We start from the raw sequence: 16102 nt of genomic DNA, 5'->3' as shown, positions 1-16102 counted from the left end.
TTTAGACTGTTTGATTGGTTTGATTTAGGACAGTGCATATAGTGTGTGCTCTTTGCTCTTTGTTGAAAGAATACTATCTCTCTTTCCTTAGTAGCTAGGATTTTCATTGCACAAAGAAGATAAAACGACTGTTTATCATCTTAGATTGCATTTTAGGAATTGTACCTCTACATCACGCGGTGAACCTGAAAGGAAAATTTCTTAAGCAAGATCAACTATAAAATAAATTTAATGAATCTAACAACGCTTTGGAACCTAACGCACAACATCTAGAAGTCTAGGCTAGAGACGTATTCCGGCGTCGTAAAGCCTGGTAACTATTGTTTTCACTGTTGGTTGGGTGATTCCTCCACTTTGAGACGATAAGTGCCAGTACGAACTTGTGCTCCCACGTACCATCGAGTATGTTTTGGGAGACCATAATAGGCTTTATCCTTTATCCATAGGAAGCCGTGTCTGCCGCCCTATCGATCACAATGCACTGAAAACAGCATTCGGGAAGATTGACTGCCGTACTGTAAAAAGTATTCTGTAGTTTTGTGATTGGTTTGGTAATCCCCCTACCTAGATTTCCAGAGCAGTCCCTTTCATTCCTTTTCAGACTCCTTAATGGAAAAGGTCCATCTGAGCACTTGTCACTTTAGGCTCATTAAAAATCGAAGGCGACTAGAGTCATCTTTTGTTTTTTCTCGACTCTTAAAAATTGAAAAAACAAGTTGTGTCAAAGCATCTAAAATTTATTTTAAACGGAATAATCATCACCTTTCCTACATTGGTCTTAGGTTGAAGAAAAATGGAGTCCACCAACCAAGGAGTTCCCCTTGGAGGAAATTCTAGTCCCTTCTCCTCTTGGGGAGATGTTGGTGCACCCCATATGGCCACATTGTCGCTTCCAAGATTGACAATAGGCTTGCCCGTATGGCTTTTCTCAACCTCTGTCGTTCAGAACACCGCGATTCCTGAACAATCGAGTCAACAACTAAACGATTCCAGAGTTACCCCCCAACCCTCTACTTCGTCCAATTCTTCCTCTCCTCCTTCCTCTTCGCTTGATGAAGCTGGTAAAGCCAAAAATCAAGTACCTAAGAAGAAGAGGGAAAAGAAGAAGAAGGAGCCAAAGGCGAAAAGGGGCAACCAAGCATCATCTAGCGAAAATCCACACACTACACCGATCAGGCCTAAATTGCCATGTGTCATTTGCAAGGGAGACCACTTTCATCGAGATTGTCCTTGCATCCCTCGGATCTTAAGGGACTGGTCTTCTCGTTTGCACGTGTCGTCAACCTCTAATGATCATGTTAAAAGTACACCGTCAACTAGTGAAAGTGAAGCCCCTGGAAAAAAAGGAAAATGTAAATTTCCTTGTAAACTGTGTGAAGGCGATCATGCCGTCCACTGTTGTCCCTTCTTAGACGAGGCTAAAAGAGTTTTGGACGATCGTCCAGTTTCACCGTTACGGCTTCCTCCTGGATATAAAAAACTCTTGCCGAGTCTGCCACTAGTTGAAAATCCGGCTGACACACCCTTGTGGTTGGCTGAAGTATCTATCATTGAAGAAAAACCATCTGAATCCACGCCAGACGAAAGTCAAAAGGTCGAGGGGGAAATTGACCCGGTCTTACCTTCAGAGGTTCCATCTTTAGATGATACACTCATCGAAGAGAACAAGGATGACACCGTCCAAATTATTTTCGTAAGCACAGACTCCGAAGAACATGGGGGTAGTCTACACGTTCCTTTACCGCAGGAAGGAAGTTCATCAGAGTCATATCCGGCCGTCTATTTGGTCCCACCTCCAAGCAACCTGGTTGTTTCCTTCGATTGGAATCAACTAGGTAGACCCCGTTTACCGGCTAGTGTACCATTTCGAATCATTACTCAAATATATAGAACGGTCATGGTTGGTACCATCATAGATGAAGGGGCTTCTGTGAGTATCCTTTCCTCGACTGCTTGGAAAGCACTTGGTTTGCCATCGCTTTTGCCTGAGATGAGAAATCTAACGGGCTTTGACAAAGGAACCAGTCAACCGTTAGGGATCCTTCCCAATGTGCCCATAACATTGAGAGGGAAAACCATTCACATGGACGTAATGGTAGTCCAAGGACACCTGGATTATAATCTACTCCTTGGACGAGACTATATTTATTGCATGGGAGCCATTGTCTCATCACTCTTTAGAGTAATGTGTTTTCCGCACAAAGGAAGAGTGGTCAAGCTCGTAGACTAGCTTTCATTTCCTGGTTCACACATAGCAAATAGTCATACACCAGCCCTGAATGGTCTTTTCACGCAAGGAATGTCTCATCAATCCCTAGTCCGTCCACCTGATGAGTGCAAGTAATTCAGGGGACACTGAAACCCAGGGGGCATGCACCTTGGTCTGCTTTGGCAGGAAAACTTCAGGTATAGGGTAGGTTTCCACGAGAGATATATGAATTGTCTGACACTCCCGTCCGTAATTGGAAAAGGGGGTTAGACTGGAATAATATTCCCTCGTCAAAGTTATGTGGGTGGAGGCGTCTGCGCCACTCGCCTTTGTCTATTTCGGTAGACATCACCAAAGAAGTGTTTTGTTTGCGGTGCGAATAGAACAATCTTTGGTAACCTGAAAGAGGTAAGCCTTTCTTGATAAAACAAATGTTTTGTCTGCAAATTGAGTGTTTAACCTCGAAAATTTATTTTATACCTGGGGGCATGAAAACCTTTTGGCATGCAAGCGAAGAGCGACCATTTATTTTTTAAATTTGTAGGTCCTCTTACCCTTTAAACTCGTAGGATTGGTCGTTTCCTAACTTGCATAAAGAAAGGATGCAGGGCAAAGCTTTGAAATAATGTCGTTTTTAGATGAGACATTCTTATTATACGGCTGGATCGAGCAGTTTTAACGCGGACTTCATGCGCGTTAAAAAATAAACATAATCAATGACAAATTTTTCCCCCAACGTTTAAGCTCATTAAAAAATGAACCAATTTCCAGTAAATAACAATCGTGAATGTAGTACTTCAGCCTTTGAAGCCTTGGTCGTGTTCTCATCATCACCTCCACTCTATATTGGCCGATCATTAACCTCCACTTGATTGTTTACCCCTTTTGAGGAACAGCTGCGAAGAGTGATCTTGTTAGCCATCCTTGTGACACTGCCGTGATAGGAAAATTCCAAACCTTACCTGGAATCAACTGCTACCTGAATTTATCACTCGTTCCTCAAAGACGAGTCTCCTTTAAGCTCTTTTCAACTAACTCGTAAAATATGAAAACATTGCCGAGCCATTGGCCTCTCCAGCTCGTTAAAAGTGACCGGAAGTGTTATCCCTCCTTTAGATTTTAATCTTTTTGGACCCGAGGGATTATTACATAAAAAGATCGAGCGCTTGTTTTGCTCGGCTCGTTAAAAGTGCCGAAAATTCATCCCTTCTGTATTGTTTTATACTTTTTTGGACCTAAGGGATTAGATGACGAAAAAAGATTTTTGGAGTTTCCTTTACGTCCCTTTTCAGACTCTCTAAAATTGCAAAGGACCGAGTTATCTTTGTCGTTAAACTCGTTAAAACCTAATAGCGACAAACTTGTCCATAACAGACAAGAACGAGTTTCACTATCGCTAGGCTCGTTAAAACATAGCGATGGGTTTGCCCAAAGGGCAAATTATAGAACAAGCATATGTTATCCTCCTCAAGCTTGACAAAAATAAAGAGGTACTGGTCAGCAATGACTGGGGAAAACTTGGGAAGAAAACTTGAAAAAAATTTGTTGGTAGCAAGTCGCTCTTGAACATGACACTTTCACTCCGCATCCAAGTCAGGTTGGGTTGTTTCATTCACTGGTCACATCACCATGGTTCCATCACACCATCCACATTTGGGGTTAATGCTACCAATCCATCATGTCAGTGTCGCCGGTATTTTCAAGAGAAGTCATTTAGAGAATTCACCTGTGTCTCACCCACTGCAATACATTTACAATCCATTCTTTCATGACCGCCACCCTGAACCATATATCACCAGATTGTTTTCACCTCCATTAAAATCATTTTCTCCGTTCCATGTCATTGATGTGGGATTCATTAATGCCCTGCTATGATGGATCACTTCTTTTCGACATCAGCTCATTATCCAAGAAGGCGATCTAAGAACAACCCTTCAGTACTTTGAAGCTTGCATGCCTCAATGGCAAGTTTCTCACTTCCCGCGACATGTTTACATCAATGGCCTTCGACCGAAATATTTTACGTGGTGTTCGATGCCAAGTCAATTATTCACACCACGTGAATTGTACTGCAGTACCTTGAGGATCATTATCATTATCGGTGATTCCTCTCACGCATGTTAACAACTTACATCATTGGTTGGTAATCAGGTGATGTCTTTCCATGTTCGACTCCAGAACATCTCTCACATGGATCGACTTGTACTTTGAGTGAAGATTGAACGAGATTGAAGACCCCGGATCTAGTTTCATCCATCTGGGTTGCGATATATATTCAGGAAAATAAAGACATCAAATGTGCATCATTGCTGCACAGATAATCATCCAATCTAAGGGATGATGGCTCTACCATAATCATCAGTCTACACTCAGACGATTGTCTATCTCATGTACATGAAAAATGAATTTACAAAGCTGAGCATGGGAATGCCCACCTCAGCTAGATCATGAAAATATTATGAAGATAATCTATTGTATTGTATCTTATTATAGGTCTCCTTCCAGCTTGAAAGAACTTCGGATCCTCATGATAAAGCATTTCACCCGACATCAAAAAGATTAACGACCTCATGCTTTAGGGGGCAACTGTTATAGACATTTTTGGGCAATGCAACCCCAAGCATAAATGTCCATAAAGCAAGGGCTCCTAAGTCACTAAAGGTGTTTTTCCAACCCCTAAAGGAACAAGGTCAACTAGTTACAACATCTCCCACAAGTTCTCCATGAAAAACTACTTAGAACTGGTCAAAACTGGACCATTTCACCTGCTCCATAGGCAAAGTGCGTTGCATCCCACCTAAATACACACAGTAGGTGCATTACGTTTCAAAAATCCCTTCTATGGGGTGCGATGGGTGAGAAGGGACAAATGGCAGGGTCAATCCGCAAGGTGGAGAAGCATGGAATCTTCCAGAAACTTCTCCAGTGACACTTGCCTATCTGAATTCGACCAGGGATGAGTAAGAGATCATCAATCTCCAAGTGGAATAAAGAACTATCAGAGGGAAGACACTAATCAAATCACAGTCTGAATCATCTCCCTTGCAGACATCTATATATGGATCCCTCATACCAGAGATCCGGAGGCTGGAATTTTGCATCTTGTAAGGAATTGCTGTTGGTTTCTTGAGGCAACATCATAGTGTTGGGTGATCTAAGCTTTTCATGAGGTGAAGAAGGGCTTACTTGCTGAGAGGATGATGCTAGGTCAGAACAATTGGTTGTAACTCTCTTGGCTCTTTCTTGATTATCAATAAAGCTATTCAAGTTTTCCTCCATACTCTTGTGTGATTTATGTTTTATGCATTTGTATGGTGAATTTACATCTGATCCTAAACTATTTATGATAATAGATCTATGTTCTTGTATAGTGTTATGCTGCTTTAATTCTACAGGTACTCTGTGAAGCTGGGTATACGAGAAAGCAAGTAGCAAAGGACTATCAGAAGAGAGAGGAATCGAACAAAGAACCAAGCGCAAGACAAAGGTTGGTCTCTTTTATTCTTCACTCATCTATTTTCATAAAGGAAAACGAAAGTAGTTTTACTTTGTTTGTTTCTAAGGTAGCTACCAGCCTTAGTGGGATTAGCAGTTCTGCATAGACACTATTCCTGGTAACAAAATGGCGACTCCACTGGGGATCGAACCCAGAATCTCTGGTTTCGCAGACATTCCAACTCCATAGTAAACTAATCAAAGCATTTCAAAGGGGATATTATCCTGTTTCAGTACATGATAATATCATTTGATAAACATGTTACATGTCATGAAATGATATCTGGTTGTTAAGGCATTCCCGTATAGTATGATATGTCATAGTGTTGGATATCCCGAGAAGTTATAGTTGTGTTGAAGCGTCTAAAATTCATCTAATTCGGAAACATACTTCCCCTTGATTTTTAGTTGATCGAGTAATCCGCAATCGTTGAAGAAAGTCAATTGAAACCCCGTCGTTCGCGGAGGCTTACGAGTCAACCGTCTTTGTCTCCGGAATCAAAACTATTACGGACAAAGCGAACTCGTTTAACCAATTCCAAATCCCTTGGTAAAGTTAGAACAAGTGTTCCAACAACATCGGAGACTCCGGTTACTCCAAACATTTCTGGTATCCCTGCCTTTACAGAAGAAGTTCAGCAACCACCGAAGGATAGTAGCACTGATCCTAGTCTGAGGGTAAACACTTCTATTACTGAACCAGTTCCATCTACAACTGATTTGGAGGGTGTTACTGCCCAAACATCTGTCGCTGCAGATTCCATACCTTCTTCGGCACCAGAAATATTTTACGGACCAGACGATCTACCTCTTCCACCTGGTCTGATTTGTATAGAAGAGATTGTGGATGATCCTCCATCTGGTACTCCATCGCAATTTGGAGTCGGGATTGCTCTATATCCTTCTTCATCAGAAACTAGTCTACTACCATCGGAAGCTCCTATAGAATCGCTAGGCAATCTTTTGGATAGACTAGAAATGTCTGAACAACTGTCAACATCTAGGACTGTGTCGTCCGATACGGCGACATCAGAACTTCCTGCTGTCACTCCAACAATGTTCGCCGGTATACCATCTGTCCCAACTAGTTCTAAATCACTAGAAGGGGCCCACTCAGGGGCTATTTCGATGGTATGGTCCGTTCCTGTTTGTTCATCCGGAAACTCTTATGTTGAGTCTCAACAAATTGATCCTTCAGGGTGTCAATTTGGGCAGTCCAGTCTTCAAGGGCAAGCAATTCCTTTAAGTACCGGATTACCGCCGTATGGGGGGAAATATACCCTTTCATTGTCTCCTCCGGGAGGAAAACCATACGGGAGTTCACAACAAAATTCAGGTTATGTTGGAATTACATCTAGCGGTTGGGTACCGATACTACCTCAACAACCAAGAGTTGTATATTCGATGCAACAATGCTTACCTATGTCAAATATACCGACTACGCCAGCTATTGTGATGGTATCGCAAGTACAAGCACTACCTGTTGTATGCCAACCTCAGGTTTCTTAGGTGGTAATGCAACAGCCTCTTGTCCCTGCGACTCAACCATAATCGCCAACTAGTGAAATGACACAGGCCCAAACGGGTACAATTACCCCTCATCTTGGTCAAACAGTTAGTATTGGACAACAACACATGGCTTCATAGCCATGGCTGGTGTAATACCAACAACCGCAATTCCAACAGGTATACCAAGGATCTGAGCAACAAATCTTTGCCAATAGTGGGCAACCGTATATGCTTGGTATGCTTCGCCTAACCTGAATCAACAATTACTCTTCGTGGCGACTTTAGAGTTACTGGATCTAAATCGGTTAACAAATGATCCAATCGCCTACGCCCCTTGGTGGCCAGCGATTCCGCATAAATTCCGTCAGACATTCCTAAATTTAATGGAAATCTGGGAGAAGATCCATCGAATCATGTGATGACCTCTCATCTGTGGTGTTCATCAAACACCCTAAACGATGATTCGATTAGACTTCGCCTTTTTCAGAGGACGTTAATCGGTACGGCAAAAAAATGGTATATCGAATTGCCCAGAGCTTCGTTTGACAACTTCAGTGCCCTAGCCACCACCTTTTTAACCCATTTTCAGTTAACGATAAGGTACGAAACGGGAACGAAACTTCTTACCAATTTCAAGCAGACAACGGCCACTCACATATCCGATCATATTCATGAGTGGCGACGTCATTGTAGAATGGTAAAAACGTATGTTCCTGATCAGCTATTAGCTGAATGGTTTATTAAGTCTTTGTCACCTTTCATTACAGAAGATGTGGCAAAAGGGGGAGTCGTCATCGAAGAGCAAGTTATTGCTCATGCGAAATATTTAGACTTAATTTACACTCAGTCTGGCACGCTCTATGATAAAATAACTGACGCTCCCAGGCCAGAATTTTCGGTCCCTCCTCCTCCTAAACCAAACAATGACTCTCATGCTGGCAATGGCATGATTTGCATGACAGACACGAAATTGACAAAGGCTACATCTTAAAAGGCCCGTAATATTTCCAGTCAAAATGCAAAAGAAGAACTTCTTGCCTCAGAAGTAAATGTCGTCTCGACTGATAAAGGCAAAGAAACCAAGCAACCAGGAGGCAAGAAGAAAAACAAAGGGAAGAAGAAGAAACAGGAGGAATCATCACCTGAAAAATCTTCTGCAAACCCTACTGGAAATAGGAAACCAAAGAATCCATGCTTTATATGCGATGAGGATCATTGGATATCAGATTGTCTGCATAGAGCTGAGCTTAGAAAATTCTTCAAGAATTCAGAAACCTCGACAGTATTAACTAATCCATTTCTGAATCCAGGAACAAATCTGGTTGACAGTGGAAATGCTTCCCTGTCTCAAGTGCTGATGTTGTCGGTTTCCAAACAGAAAAATGATGCTTTGATATCGACAAGGAACAAATATTACGGGAATCCACAGCTGTCGAACAACAAGGATAAAGATCAACCAAGTAGTTCGACAACAACTTCAACAGAAGTTGCACCGCCCATCATTCCTGAGCTAACAATAAAACTGCCAAAGGGAGTAGTACATAAATCGACATTTAATCCTCGTGCTAGAGTAGCACAACATTATAATATAGTGGAAGATCTGGCCCAATCGCCATCCGCTATGTCGACACTTGAGGTACTGCAAAATTGCCCATCCCAAAAGCAGGCTTTATTATCAGCTATTGGTGGGATAGACCCAAAGGATTCTAATCTTGTGTCCTTTAACCATAAAGGATATGATCCTCAGTTACCAGCTCAACTAGCTTTCCTCATTCAAGTGAAAGCCTTCAACAAAACTGTTCATCGAACAATTATTGATGAGGGGGCATCTACTTGTATTATGTCGATGAGTTGTCGGAAAACTTTAGGATCTCCAACCTTGTCGAGGTCTTCAACAACGTTAAAAGCATTTGACGGACGAACATATACCCCATATGGTATTCTAAGTAACTTGCAAGTTGAACTAGGAGGGAAAACAATAGAAATAGATGTTGAAGTAATCGACGGAAACCTCGATTACAACATCCTACTGGGAAGACCATGGATATATGCTATGGCTGCTATTGTGTCGACTTATTTTAGAAAGATTGAATTTCCCTTTCAAGGAGGGATTACAATCGTCGATCAACAAACTTTCCTCCATAATGGTTCCCAAGTTACAGGAAGCATTCTGATGATCCATGGAAGCCCCCATTCGCTTCAAAATATCGGAGTAGGCCTACTAAAAGACCCTATATTAATGGGGACTTTTGCCCTTCCGCCTCCAATCAATCTAGCGGAAGTAGCATTGGTAGGAACCTGCAATGTGATATCTTCGATTGAAAATATCTCAGAAAATGATATAAACATGGATCATATGCAGGTATTGCCTCCAAGCCCAATAGAAATATTGTAGCAATCAATGTTTCTAGCATGGGAGGCAAATCCAAATCAACGCTCATCAAGCGTGTGGATAGATAGGTCCAAGGAAAATGGCACCTCTTCAGATCCTTGGTCGCAAGTGCATTACACCGACGAAGGAATTATTCAATCAATGGTAATTGAAGGGGCGCCATGGGAAGATTACCACCACCGTTCCCATCTTCCGGATTATAAAGAAGATACTCCTGATGACCTACATCATCCTTCAGTTTTTTATTTCCTATCAAATACTGTAAATACGGTGGATTCCGAGCGAAACTTGTCCAATATTGAAGAGACTATCGCCATAAATATCTCGACCAAAACAGATGTTGTAGAGAATATTTATGTTGGCAAATGTTGTTCTCCTTCAGAACTGGAAATATATAACGCTCTTTTTCGCTAATTCAGAGATGTCTTTGCTTGGTCATATGATGAAATGGCAAGCATTGACTCGAGTATAGTCGAACACGAAATTGAGATGTATCCAGATGTCAAACCAGTACGACAACAGCTACGCAGGTGCACCCCAAGAAAGCCGCTACCATCAAAGAAGAAGTTGAAAAGCTTCTCCATGCTGGTTTCATTTACCCGGTTCCTCTAACCAATTGGGTATCGAACATTGTTCCTGTTAAGAAAAAACAAGGAATGATTAGAGTGTGTGTCGATTATAGGGACGTAAATCAAGCTTGTCCAAAAGACAACTACCCTACACCCTTTATTAACCAGATAATTGATGAATGCGCCAGATGTGAAATATTTTCATTTATGGATGGATTCTCCGGGTATAATCAAATAAATATCCGCCCATAGGACCAATCAAAGACTGCATTTATTTGTCTGTGGGGCACATTCGCATATCGCAAATTACCCTTCGGTTTAAAGAACGCAGGGGAAAAATTTCAGAGGGCAATGAATTATGCCTTCCATGGCATCAAAAACATCATTCAACCATATCTTGATGACCTTCCGGCTCATTCGCGGAAGCGGACTGATCATCCGCAACATTTAAGAGCGATATTTCTACATTGCCAACACTACAGGATACGACTCAATCCACACAAATGTGTGTTCTGTGTCAGTTCTGGTCGTTTACTTGGCTTTGTAGTCTCAAAGGACGAGATTCGTCTCGACCCATGTAAGGTTCAGGCAATCATAAATTTGCCTCCACCTTCGAATTTGCTTCAAATTCAGAAACTCCAAGGGAAAGCGAACTTTCTGAGGAGGTTCATTCCAAATTACGTCGAACTTGCTAAAGGTTATACATGTCTATTGAAAAAGGAAGCGCCCTTCGTCTGGGATCAGGTCGCACAAGCTTCCTTTGATGCTTTAAAAGAATCCCTAATCAAAGCATCATTAATGTACGCTCCTGATTATCAAAAAGACTTTAACCTGTATCTGGCTGTAGCAGATACAACCATCGCAATGGTTTTAGTTCAAGAAAACAACGGAATTGAACATCCTATATATTATTTAAGTAAAAACTTAAATGATACAGAAAGCAAATATTATTATGTTGAAAAGCTAGTGCTTGCAGCTGTTCAAGCGATACAGAGATTTCGACACTATGTCCTCTTTCGAAAAACTACCATTCTGTCAAATTGCAACCCCATGACTTATATATTGTCGTGACAATTGTTGGGGGGCAAATATTCAAAATGGATAGAAATTCTACAAGAGTTTGATCTGGAATTTGTAAAATCCAAGTCAAAGAAAGCGCTGGTTTTCGCAGAATTATTATGCGATCTCCCATCGTCGTCCAACGATGACACATCCGAAGAAACAATCCTGGATGAATCTTTGTTTCTGATATCTTGTAGCAATCCGTGGTATGGAGATATAATCATTTATCTCCAAACCCAAAAATATAGGCCTAATACCTCCCGCTCCGAACAAAAACGTATTCGATACCAATCAAAATACTACATGATCGTCGGTGATACACTTTACCGTCGTGGTGTCGATACAGTTCTGAGGAGGTGCCTCACCCATGAGGAGGCCGAAAAAGTCCTGAATGATTGCCATTCAGGCGCGTGTGGGGGGCATCAATCCAGTTACGCTACGGCGCAAATTTTTTTATGAGAAGGATACTTCTGGCCAACAATGTTCAAAGATTGCATAACCACAGTCAGAAGTTGCCATGCCTGTCAAATTTTCGATAGCAAAACCAGAAGACCACCCGCACCTCTGCAGCCAATAGTTGTTGTTGGGCCATTCGCCAAATGGGGCATTGATTTCATGACATGTAACCCCACCTCGACCGGGGGGCATGGGTATATCATAGTCGCAGTGGACTATTTTACCAAATGGGCCGAGGCGATGCCTACATTAGATAACACTGGTGAAACAACTGCCCTTTTCTTTTTCAATCATGTAGTCACCAGATTCGGCGTTCCACAGGCTATAGTCACAGATCATGGATCGCATTTTCGCAATCACATGATGGCCGAATTAGCTGCCAAATTAGGGTTGTCTCACGACAGCTCTACTCCATACTACCCGCAGGCCAACGGACAAGTTGAAGCAATCAACAAAGTCATGAAGCGCATGCTGCAAAGGATGATTGGAGTCCACAAAGCGAGTTGGCACCTGATCCTGTACTCAGCCTTGTGGGCATACCGAACATCGGTAAGGAAAGCAACCGGGTTTACACCTTTCCAACTACTGTATGGCATAGAAGCAATCTTACTAGTTCAGTGTGAAATCTCGTCCCTCAAACTCACAATCGACCTTCTCCCCGGAACTTCAGAAGAGGAGGCTCATTTCTTGGAACTAATCCAATTGGATGAAACCCATCTTGATTCCTCTTTGGCTAACGAAGCCCATAAGAAACGAGTCAAGGCATAGTTCGACAAGAATGTCAAACCCCGTGTCTTCTCAGAAGGCGACTTGGTCTTGCTTTATGACCAAGAATCCGATAAATTGGGAGCAGGTAAATTCAAGTCTTTATGGATGGGCCCCTATATTGTTAAACGAGTGTTAGCAAAAGGAGCCTACGAGTTAATGGATTATGACGGAATTCCACTGGCGCAACCCCATAACGGGTTGTACCTTAAGTGTTACTATACATAATCAGTATGGTAAACAATATGCTTTTGTTACATTTTTGTTTTCGCTAAAGTATTTGTTTTGGTCAAGTAAATCCACTTTTTACATTTGTCGCAGATGTCAAACCTATTGGAATCTTTTGTTGGATATGCCGACGGAGCAAGTCGTAGTTCGCAGAACCTATCTTCTGCGGCTTGGGCCATTTTTGATCCAAGCGGCGAGTTAGTAAGTTTCAGAGGGGTATGTATTGGTCGATCAAAAAATAACATCGCTGAATATAGCGCGTTGATAGAACTTCTCTCTGATGCCATCACACATGACATACGCCGATCGGTCGTCAGGCTAGACTCACAGCTCGTCATACTTCAGCTCACTGGTATCTACTCCATCCGAAATCCAGCTATCTATTGCATGTCCCTAAGGGTCAAGATTTTGGAAAGGCAATTTGATTTTATTCAATATTAACATATTTCCAGAAGCTTAAACACATTAACTGACTCATTGGAAAATTATGTGTTAGATAGACATTTGCAACATTTATAAAAAGAAGCATTTCATCAATATTTGCATGTGGATCATATAACTTAACCAAAATAAAACTCTGAAAATAAAAAATATATATATAACTATTTATGATTTACAAATAATGTTCTGTAACCAAGACAAAATTTGTCAAATGACCCAAATCTCAAAACGCTAGGGGGCACCCTAGTCTAATTATGCTGGTGATAACAAGTCACCGCCTGTGCAATCATGCGTAAATGCCTAGTCCATCGACTTGGCACACCAGTGGTATGTCACTGCAACCTCAGGGGCAGCTCGTCAGTCCTCACGTCTGAAATACTGAGAGTGAGGCCCTTGACCTGATCCTGTAATGCTGAAAGAGTCTCGGCCACATCAAGGTCGCGAAGGATAGCCCTCCCCACAGCCTCTCCTGCTAAAGTGGCGGCTGGCCCTCTCAGGCGTACTACTAGCTGAACGGGACCAACATCTACATGAGCACATGAGTCCCGATTAGTCTTGTGAGAATAAAGCACAAGGAGATTATAAAAGAAAAATGATAAACATAAATATGGTCAAGAATTTACCAATGGCACCCCACTACTCGCCAGCCAGCAGTACCAAATCCGGGTCACCCCGGAAGTCCATACCAGCATATGGGTACTCGGAATAAACCATCTCCTGACGATCGAACCACCCGAAGAAGGTATCAGAAAAAGAAATCTGAGACTGACCAGCATGTCTGGACATGTGGTCAACCCATCTCTGCATCCGTGGTTCAGTCGGTGGAGGTAAACCAAGTGCAATATACTGCAGCTGCATCAGTGGTATCCTTTCCAAGGCGAAGGCAGTCAAAATAGAACCATACCCAAAGTTCTTCAATCTCCTGTTTTTCACCTTGGTCAACTATTCTTTCATCACGAGGAGTACTGCATCACACCAGTTGAACACCTTCAGTTCGAGACCTTCTAAGGCGTACTGCATATAAGACCAGTTGGCCACATGGAGAGCCGCACCACTAGCCATCCTACCAAAAGTGAATAGAATGGTCCTCAAAGACCTGTCAGTGACATCTCGGATGATGATCTTGCCATCTTTACTCGGCTGAGATCCCTCTCTACAATACGTGCGAACATAATCTCTCACAGATTTACTTCCATGGGCCGAACCTGATAAAGAGATAGGGGCACCCCGCCTCGATAAGCCGGTCAAAAAATAGATGTCCACTACAGTCAAGGGGATGGATTTTCCCCTAATCTAGAACACCTGGCTGGTAGGATCCCAAGCATTGAGCAAATACTGCAGCAAGTTGATTTATTGTCTCCTGCTAGAGATGCGGAAAAACTTCAACAAGCCACAGTTCCGCAGCGTGTTTACTGTAACTGGATCATGTAAAGCAAGCATGTCCTCTTCTTCATGCTCACGTTCTTGCCATGTAATAGTCATCTTACTCCAATAAATCTCTGAAAGAAAACAAGAGAAGTGTTAGATCCTGATTTGGTGAGAAACAGGCAAAAATTTCCATTAAAAACTGTGCACAAATTTCCCTCCTTGTGCCCATCGCATCTCCAGCTTAGTCCTAGGTGCGTTGCATGTTAGCTATCCAGTGAGTAGACCAACATGCAATGCACCTTTCGATGCAGAAAGGGCGCGATGGGGCCAGAGTGAGTTTTTCAAACCCCAAGGGCTTAGAAAAACCATAAATTAGGCTCAGAATGCAAAATGGAAAGGATGAAATGAAAGAGCTTAGGTTTAGCTCCTACCTGGTCTAGACGGTGCCAAAAATCATCCACAGAATCTCCCGGAATCAGCTGGTGAAAATCAAAGGGGGAAAGCACTTCCAAAGCTCCAATAAGCCAAAGTTCAAATGAAATGGTAAAATGAGGGGTAAAAGCACTTTTAAATTACTTTTTACTTAATTCTAGACATGTATTGTTCATTTCTAACTGGTTTTGATGAAGCAATTAAGCATGCAGTACAGTCTTTGAAGGAAAAAAGCTATTAATGGTAAAGTCAAGAAATGACCGTTACATCGAGTAGTTTTAACGCGGACTTCATGCTCGTTAAAAAATAAACATAAGCAATGAGAAAATGTTTCCCCCAACGTTTAAGCTCATTAAAAAATGAAACAATTTCCGGAAAATAACCACCGTGAATGTAGTACTTCAGCCTTTGAAGCCTTGGTCGTGTTCTCATCATCACCTCCACTCTGTATTGGCCTATCATTCACCTCCACTTGATTTTTTACCCCTTTTGAGGAACAGCTGCGAAGAGTGATCTTGTTAGCCATCCTTGTGACACTACCGTGATTGGAAAATTCCAAACCTTACCTAGAATCACCTGCTACCCGAATTTATCACTCATTCCTCAAAGACGAGTCTCCTTTAAGCTCTTTTCAACTGACTCGTAAAATATGAAAAGATTGTCGAGCCATTGGCCTCTCCAGCTCATTAAAGTGACCGGAAGTGCTATCCCTCCTTTAGATTTTAATCTTTTTGGACCTGAGGTATTATTACACAAAAAGATCGAGCGCTTGTTTTATTCGGCTCGTTAAAAGTACCGAAAATTAATCCCTTCTGTATTGTTTTATACTTTTTCGGACCTAAGGGATTAGATGACGAAAAAGGATTTTTGGAGTTTCCTTTACGTCCCTTTCAGACTCTCTAAAATTGAAAAGGACTGAGTTATCTTTGTCGTTAAGCTTGTTAAAACCTAATAGCGACAAACTTGTCCATAATAGACAAGAACGAGTTTCACTATTGCTAGGATTGTTAAAACATAGCGATGGGTTTGCTCGAAGGGAAAATTATAGAACAAGCATATGTTATCCTCCTCAAGCTTGACAAAAATAAAGAGGTATTGGTCAGCAATGACTGGGGAAAAATTGGGAAGAAAACTTGAAAAAACTTTGTTTGTAGCAAGTCGCTCTTGAACATGACA

This window comes from Pinus tabuliformis, chromosome 8 (assembly GCF_031772625.1).
Source record: "Pinus tabuliformis cultivar Carrire ecotype Pingquan chromosome 8, CPIR1, whole genome shotgun sequence".
NCBI classification, from domain to species: domain Eukaryota; kingdom Viridiplantae; phylum Streptophyta; class Pinopsida; order Pinales; family Pinaceae; genus Pinus; species Pinus tabuliformis.
Note: the sequence above shows the minus strand (reverse complement) of the source record.